This window comes from Styela clava, chromosome 9 (assembly GCF_964204865.1).
Source record: "Styela clava chromosome 9, kaStyClav1.hap1.2, whole genome shotgun sequence".
NCBI lineage: Eukaryota > Metazoa > Chordata > Ascidiacea > Stolidobranchia > Styelidae > Styela > Styela clava.
The window spans coordinates 6,102,991-6,111,409 of record NC_135258.1 but is presented as its reverse complement, the minus strand read 5'-3'; the positions used below and the strand labels follow the sequence as shown (position 1 = coordinate 6,111,409).

Sequence of the window (8,419 nt, the reverse complement as noted above, 5' to 3'; positions counted from 1 at the left end):
CGACCCTTGTCTACAACACCAACTGAATCTAATATTTTACTCCTAAAACCTCAGCGTAACAACAAACAGACTTAAATTACAGAACCCACATCCTACTTAGAGTGAAAACAGACGAAATGAACACACTTCAGCTGAAAACCTATCCCTGGCAAGTTCTGGGCCACAGGCTTCTACATATTTAACATTTTATTATTTTGAAAATTTGTATTGCAAAAATAACTAATATTCATTTGTTCAAATGACTGCTAAAATGTACTGACATTCAAGAAATGGAAAAGCATAGAATCAATTCGGAAGAGGTGCTAAATTTTATCCTGGCTCTACAGCTTTGAGACAGGAATGTGTCAACGTAATGCACACAGACACAGGTGCAATCATAGTTGTTGCTTTCGTTGCTATTTGAAGGTTTTATTTATTTCTTCTGCGGAAGACTCGCCAAGTGACGAAAAATTGACATAACTATGTTTCCTCCAAATGTTTTAGAATTATTGCAAGAATTATTTGTTTGTTAAGCTTAAGTTAACCGGGTTCCACATATTTGTTGGACACAAAGGCGTAGAATAAAGCACTGCTGCAACCTTGACTTGACAACACTTTTACTATAATCCTATCCATAACAGTTGTCTTCATGACCTGAACAATAAAAATAAAAATACAGGGTTAAAGATAGTATATTGATGAAGTGCGCTAGATATTAAAGAAGCAAATTCGACCTAGGCAATGACTAAAACCGAATAATTTGTATTCGAATTTGTACAGATTTTTTTGTATTCTGAAATGATAGTTTTGAATTACGTAAAATCTAATGTATATTTAATTATATGAATTTGGAAAAGTAAAACAGTAGAGTATTCTTAGTTTTCAGATATTAAATGAAGGCTCTTTTGTCTTCGATTGTGATTGCATGTCGAACAACTTTGCTCTACTCTAAAATCATGTGATACTAGTTTTGCCTGCATGTAAAAAGAAATGACTAGAATAAAAGTATCCTCACATTATACGAATAACACAGAATATACACACAAATTAAAAATAATTTTCATTTAACAGCTGATACTACATAAATTTAGGACAGTTCACATACAAATAATATGGCATTTAAATAGTGACAAACTCACAAATTCGCTCTTCCAATAGAGCTGATGAAATTGATCATCATCATGGCACTCAGACAGTTTACTTGACTTGAAACAGCTGTAGAAATAAATGAAAAATCAGAAAACAATGTTACATTAAAGAAATAGTTATGATAGCATGAACCATTGCATTCATAATAAGTTATTGGCAATATATAGTTATCAATATACTCATTCCTGCATTTGGTGAAATTCATGGGCATGGTACTACAATATTCTAATTTCATTTTATATAGCAAGAGTCAGAATCATTAATACCATAAATATCGTACATATGTGCATACAGCATACCAATAACATGCAATATGATTTTACATTGGTGTATATCAAAATATCCACCCAACCTGCTATCTATTCGCTTCTAGCCTATTTTTTTTATCCAACTTCGGGAACTTGCAGACTTGTGAATTAGCCGATGACAAGATACATACACCGGGGTACAGTGCAGTAGTGATACATGGATATCGTAGGTAAATCTCAGTTCAGCTCATACACAAAATATAACCAAGAGGAATCTTTTGGGCACTGGTAGATCTAAATATCTGAAAATATATCATTTTTGTTAAAACATTTTGAAGTTTATATTACTGAATTAGGACTAGGAGTATCTGTTCGACGGTACCACTGCGCAACTGCTTACCAACGAAACTATACTAAAATACTGGGCCCTATGTCTGTTTATGACAAGAACCAATATAGCAATATACTACTGTACTACTGGTACAACTGTAGTCTACAATCTAAGCTAAAATAAAACTTCACAAAAACTGCTAAGAAAATCAAAAAAACGCAAATACAGAAATATATCAATACGCCAGGTACCGTATGTATTTACCTTACTAGCCCAAATCCACGTTGTGAATACTTTTGTTCAGGCGTAGTACGGTAGGTACGGTACCGGTACAGCACAGGTACCACCGCAAATGCTACATATCGCAGCCTCGTGGTACAGGTATACAATTATTTATTCGTCGTGACGCTTGTACATAGCTCCCTGCTACTCCATTTGTCGCCCCAGAATACAATATAGATTGTACGGTAAGCGATAACATCCAACACGACAAGCGCCGCAATCCTAATGCACTCGACAAACCGAGTTAAACCACCTCCAGGCCAGGTTTAAAAAATCGCCGATTTTAAGTCGAGATTTACGTCACAGAAAGTTAAACCACCTTTTTGATCCGGACTTAAACCGCCGATCCAAAGTTAAACTCCGATTCGAGGTTAAACTACCTTTTTGATCTCCACCCTCAGTCATGTGTTTACTAAGGCTCGTGAATAATCTTCGTGTATCAATAGACTCCAACACAGCGCATGAAATTGCAGTTGTCAATCCTCTTTGTTTTGGAATTTCACCATTTGTTGTAAATATCATTCTCTGGATGCAACGCTCTGTTTCTAGGCAGATATACATCACGCTATTAGAAGGCTTGGTCAAACCCCCTTTGTTCTTGAATTGCAAGAAGCTAGAAGCCGGATACCAGAACATCTGCACATTGACTACAGCTTGTCACCTTTTTACAGACTTAGCAACAAAACCAGCAATGTAGCCAATGACAGAGAACTTGTATTTAGATAGCATGGCACAATCTGGCTTGTCATCATAGTCATATTAAATGGGGGATGGGTCTCCCATAACCAGGTCATACTTCCGCATAATGCGAACTGTTGTTAAACTCACATTTTTTTCATGGCCAGTGCAACTCTCAACAAGGTGGAGCATCCGTGTACAATCCAAAGGTTGACAATTTCCTCCAGTACATTTTATACCACTCCTCACTAACATGCGCTTGTAAGCAGCAGTAAATTGTTGGGCAGTGGGATTGCTGTTAAAGCCACCAGCTGACCGGACTGCGCAGAAAAATAGCTCCAGATGATCTTGACTCATTTTGTACATCAAAATGTAACGAAAAACGCCACTTTTAACAAAATCACTGAAGAGCATCTTCACGCTGGCAATTGATACTAGGAATCATATAAAGCCAGTTTTGCGCCTAGATGATGAAGTGCCGGTGCTGGCTTTAGATTTAAAATATACTGGGCGCATGCGTCAAGAAAAGGGAGCCATAAATGCTTGTTGTTGGTGCGCAATGGGGCCTTGCATCCCTTGCCAAGTGGGTTCCTGGAGTTTAAAACATCAAGCAGATGGTCAAATTTTCTTATAAATTCAACAATTGCATCACAATCATTGAACTGCTATAAACGCAGGCGATGGTTGCAAAACTCCAAGGCATCTGCGACCCCCCGGCTGAGTGTTTGTGCAGCAATGTTTACTTTCATTTTTTGTTCTTTTCTGTAGATGTGATCACGTTTCAATTTATTTGCCAATCAGAGTCCTTCCTCCCGCTGCAGCTTTTCCAATGCCCTTATATATTCCCAAGATATGGTCTGACCACTGTGATTTTTTAGAATACCAAAGTCCCCAAAAGTGTTGCGAACAAGTTTCCACATATGACAAACATCAAGTACTATGTAGATGTTTTAGTCTTGATCCAATGGATTGAGAAGAAAGGGGCGCGCGCATGTTTGTTGGACTAATTGAGACTCCCAGAGATGACAGCATAGCGGAATGACATGACGGCCCATCACATGTAATAGATGTTATTAACACTCCAGTCTATGATAATTTTCTCATACAATTTTTAACAATATTAGCTTTCTCTGACCCTGATAGTCCATCAATCATAAAATATCCAAGAGGAACTTTCCATGATGAATATACCGATACAGCCATATTAACAAGAGCCTCTTTTGCGACCGGTGCTGATAGATCTTGATCGCCTCCAGAGCCTATGTCGACAAGTCCCCTGTATTTATGCGCATCCCAAAAAATTTCTTTTCTTATGCTCATTTCATCCAACATTACTGAGAAAACCACTTTCTGTTTCGACTGAGCGACTTTAGATTTCAAGGCGGTAAAGGAAAGATCTGTGAATCCAGGCTCTGCTGGAATTTTGGAATACCAGCGACGAATTTGAGATGGATGGGGTAAAGCCAGATTAAATGTTTGCCTTACAAATTGGTAGGCCTTGGAAGAATAAAAGTGAAAGTAAGGGCAAACGCTTTCAATACAGGGGGATACTTTTTGCGGCTGGGTCCGTCAACAGTTCGTTGGATTGTTCCCCGCTTACGTGAGGAACAATGACTTTATACTTCATCAAAGTAGCTTGACTAAGGGCGTGCTTCAACATCATTGTTCCTATTTTCTTGGATCTCCAGCCTTTCCAATACTGATACACTGAAACAAAATCGAAACGATTTCAATGTATAAAGCGTGTTGAAAATGACCACTAATCATTTTGTTTTTACGATATAGTATTTGTAATCGACGTATCCTAGAAATCCAACCCAAATATATCGAAAGACAAAACTACGCTGTTTTCGACTTTAAAGATCAAAGTTTTACATTCTATTGGGTAATTTCTTTCACATAAACCCGCAGCTCCAACCAACGTGAAAAACTTGTTATAGCACAAATTTTACTTTAATATATACTTTTCCATGAAGTTCATTTACAATTTCAATTTTGTTATGAAGTCGGTTCTCAACATATCTTAACCTGGTTTTTTGTATTTTTAATTAGTAGTTGTTCAAGTGATTTTACTTAATTTATTAAATCTGTGAAGGCCAAAACAATATTTGCTATCGATAAATTCCCTTCGCAGTTTTGACTTTATAGAGACACCTGTCAGGCCCTAAGTTTCAAAGTCTTCAAACCTGTGCACTTAATACAAATTTCTCAAACAACCAAATTCCAATGTTGGATGAAATTGTCCATGCTCATGCAGAAGTTTTGAAATAAAGAACATAGGTGACATCATTTCCAAGTCGTTTTACCAAACAAACAAAATTTAGTTGTATCAAATTTAGTGGATGGAATCGTTTGAAATACCCCCCCCCCCTCCCCTGAATAATATCGATATTCAGTGAGCTTATTTCACAACTCAAAAAGGGGAAAGTCCGACAGCCTCCCCCGCCCACACACCCCTGGCTACACCTCTGAAAGCGGGTACGATTGAAATATGGAAACAGGTGGCAAGTTTACAGTGTCATATGCATTGACTTTGGTGATGTGGGGAACCTTTGCGGTGAGAAGTCTAGAAATTATCTGAAATTTATTTATTACGCCTGATCACGTGTGTGCATATATCAATTAAATGAAACTATCAGAAAAAATCCTAAAGTAATGAGAGGGCAAAAAAAAAATTGCTCATTCTCCTCTGCAGAAAGACTTTCGCTTGTGGTCCAAAAGTTTGAAACAGTTTGATGTTTTATTGAATAGAATGCTAAACCATATGAAAATTATTGGCGGTGCCAAATTACAAAAATCACAGGCGTTTGCTTTAAATTGGATGTGTTTCGCAACTCATTTTATTGGCCATGACTTTTTTTCTAAGGCTGATGAATACAGTAAAAAGGGCTTAAAATAAGATTAAAACTTGCAGGGGCGATGAACCGAGACTTACTATACATATCGAAACATCAATACAAATAGCAACATGTGTGACAGATTGCCCCGAGGATGAAAAAGCTGATTTTAGTGACAGCATAGAATTCAAGAAGAAGGAGCTGAGGAAAAAACGATCATAAGAATATGCCATGTAATTCAAGAGTTTCGTTGCACACTAACACAAATGTATTTCTGTACGGTTTCGTCTGGCCAAAGTCAGTCCAAAGTTGTATACGTATAATCCAAGAATGCCGTAGCGGAAATAAATAGGACTATACTTCAAGAGTCTTTCTGCACACCAACACAAATATATTTCTGTAACGTTTCGTCTGACCAAAGTCAGACTTCCTCAGACAAGCAGTTTACAACAACACGAATATGACTCTGAAAATCTATGTTTCAACTAGAATGTTGGACATGAAATTCTTTTTATATGTTAGCTGTCGCTTTAATAGATCGGAGATTTTTTGTGTTCTTTTCGGTTTGACATAAATTGTATACGCAAGAATCAGAATGGAGTATGGTATTTTATCTTTTCAGGAACACCCAGGATTTAACTTCACTCATTTGGGTCCAGTGTTTTAATGTATGTGGTTTTTGCTATTTTCATTGCAAGTGTATACTCTGGATTATGTATAATACACAACGATCAAAATTCCGCGCAACTCATAATTTTTCGTTACGTTACCATGTACTCACGTTTGTATATATTTTTATCAAATTTTTGTAGAATTCGAGTAGCTTATGTATGTGTTTAGTGATTGGCAAGATTTTAACAGTTATTATAACGAAACGTAGATGTTATACCAATCGCCATGGCTAAGATAAGATTCACATTTTGTCAAACTATAATAAATACAAGCAAAATAAGAAGTGTATGTTGAAGATGGTTTTTGGGCGTTTCAGAAGTGTGTGTACCAATAGGGAAGTAGCTAATTTTGTTCGCCTATTTTACATCAAGTTGTGTAAAGGGACGGAAGCCTATGGGCAGGGGGTATATTCACCTCACTAACACAGATAGCTCCCTAACTCGTAATAGAACTAAAATAAAGAAAATCGGAATAAAATCATGGCCCAACCCTAACCCGGACACACACTACAGGAGCACGGGTGTATGATTTCTACTCATTTCACTGAATATAAATTTGTCAGCATCTATACTTCACCCCAGCAGGATTTACTCACTTCATCAAGGAGTTTCAGTTTGGTCAATAGTTTTCTATCTTTAGTTTGTTGTTTTTTTATGAAGTTTCCGATATTTCAGTCACGGGCATAGTTAACAAGCTTGTTGAAATTTGATTTCTTTGGAAAATTTTCCCACAGAAAGTAAAAATTTTCCCGATTAGTAAAACACAAATAGTTTGAATTGCAATAATCATATTTTTGGTACTTTCGTAGTGTGTGTACCAGGTGAGGGTTAAGCCATAATTTTATTCTGATTTTCCTTATTTTGGTTCTATTACGAGTGCGAGACTGTCTGTGTTAGTTAAGTGAATATACCCCCTGGGCCCTGACAACAGATTTTAGTCCCTTTACACAACTTGATGTAAAGTAGGCGAACAAAATTAGTTACCTCCATATTGGTACACACACTTCGGGAGCGCCATATATTTAACCAAATTGGTTCGTCGTTCTTAGTTATAACTACAGGTAAATGGCATTGTTTTTATTTTAATTAAAACAGTATACGCGATCTTTCTATCTATCGATTCACAACTATCTGTAATGAACCAGAATTATAATCAAGCATGACATCACATAATATCCTGGACGTATCTATGAAAAGTGAACAGTGACTTTTATCGACTCATATCACCCATGGTTGCGTATTATATTATCTATAAGCTAGAGTTCGTTTAGCATTAGAGTCAGGGGCGCAATGGGTTGCGGGTCGTAAAAAAAGCATTTCTCTGTATTATAAAGAGAAATTTTTAGCAAGAGCTGGGTGTTACGGACTAACTTCCACTGATTATAGTTGACTGGGTTACAGTTATAAAATGCTGCACGTTGAGCACTATATCAATTAAGCTGATGACTTTGTGTATATGTTTTAAAATGCATAATAAATCAATAGATTTTTAAAATTGTTTTACAAACAGTAGCTAGCTAACGTGCTGAAATTTAATGAGTGTAAGGTGCATATTTTTCTCTTAAAAACAATGCATCTGGAGGGAAACTGTAACCGTCACTTATGGCGGTGAAGAGTCCAACGATCTACTCGCACATTCTCTATCCCAGGTGGGTTTTGAACCTACGATCCCATGGCGTGTGAACTGAGGTGCGTTTTGCTAACGCTTAGTGGTATGCGCCACTCGCCGCGCCTGAGGTTAGTTAGTGTACGCTTGATTTCATAGCTGCGTCGAACATCCAAATAAGTATCTGTATATCCTTATACTGAACACAAAATGTATGATAAAAGATTATGTTTTCCCTAGAAACAAGGATACAGGCTGATATTTAAGCTGTCTTGAAATAGATTTTATATTCGTAGATACTGTCGGCGACGACGATTTTAAACCGCCGAGATGTCGTAGGGTTATCATTAGGGGTATCTCGTACGGTCAAGTATCATGGTCGTTCTTTACGAAGCGATTAGGAGTATTTATAGGCTTTATCTTAGCCAATGCATTGCTGCTCTACTAATATAACATAAGCAAAGTTTGTCAACTAAGCAGTCAGAATGGGTATAATTTCCGATAGTATGAAAGAGATTGACGCTAAATCTAGACATTATCAGTTGTTGTCACCGGTCAGGGCTTTTCTTGACAAGTCAATTTTAGATACTTCACATAGACCGTAGATTAAGGCTGTTGTGGTATTTACCTTTTAACTT

The 8,419-nt window shown here is 37.0% G+C and overlaps 1 long non-coding RNA gene across 1 annotated transcript; it reads right to left on the bottom strand.

Annotated features, from left to right (window-relative positions):
- Positions 1 to 645: 645 nt before the first annotated feature.
- LOC120334476 (uncharacterized) lies at positions 646 to 2,368 on the bottom strand. Its single transcript, XR_013477787.1, has 3 exons — positions 1,972 to 2,368; positions 1,481 to 1,678; positions 646 to 1,194 (listed from the first exon to the last, which is right to left on the bottom strand). It is a non-coding gene; the product is annotated as an uncharacterized LOC120334476 (long non-coding RNA).
- Positions 2,369 to 8,419: the final 6,051 nt, after the last annotated feature.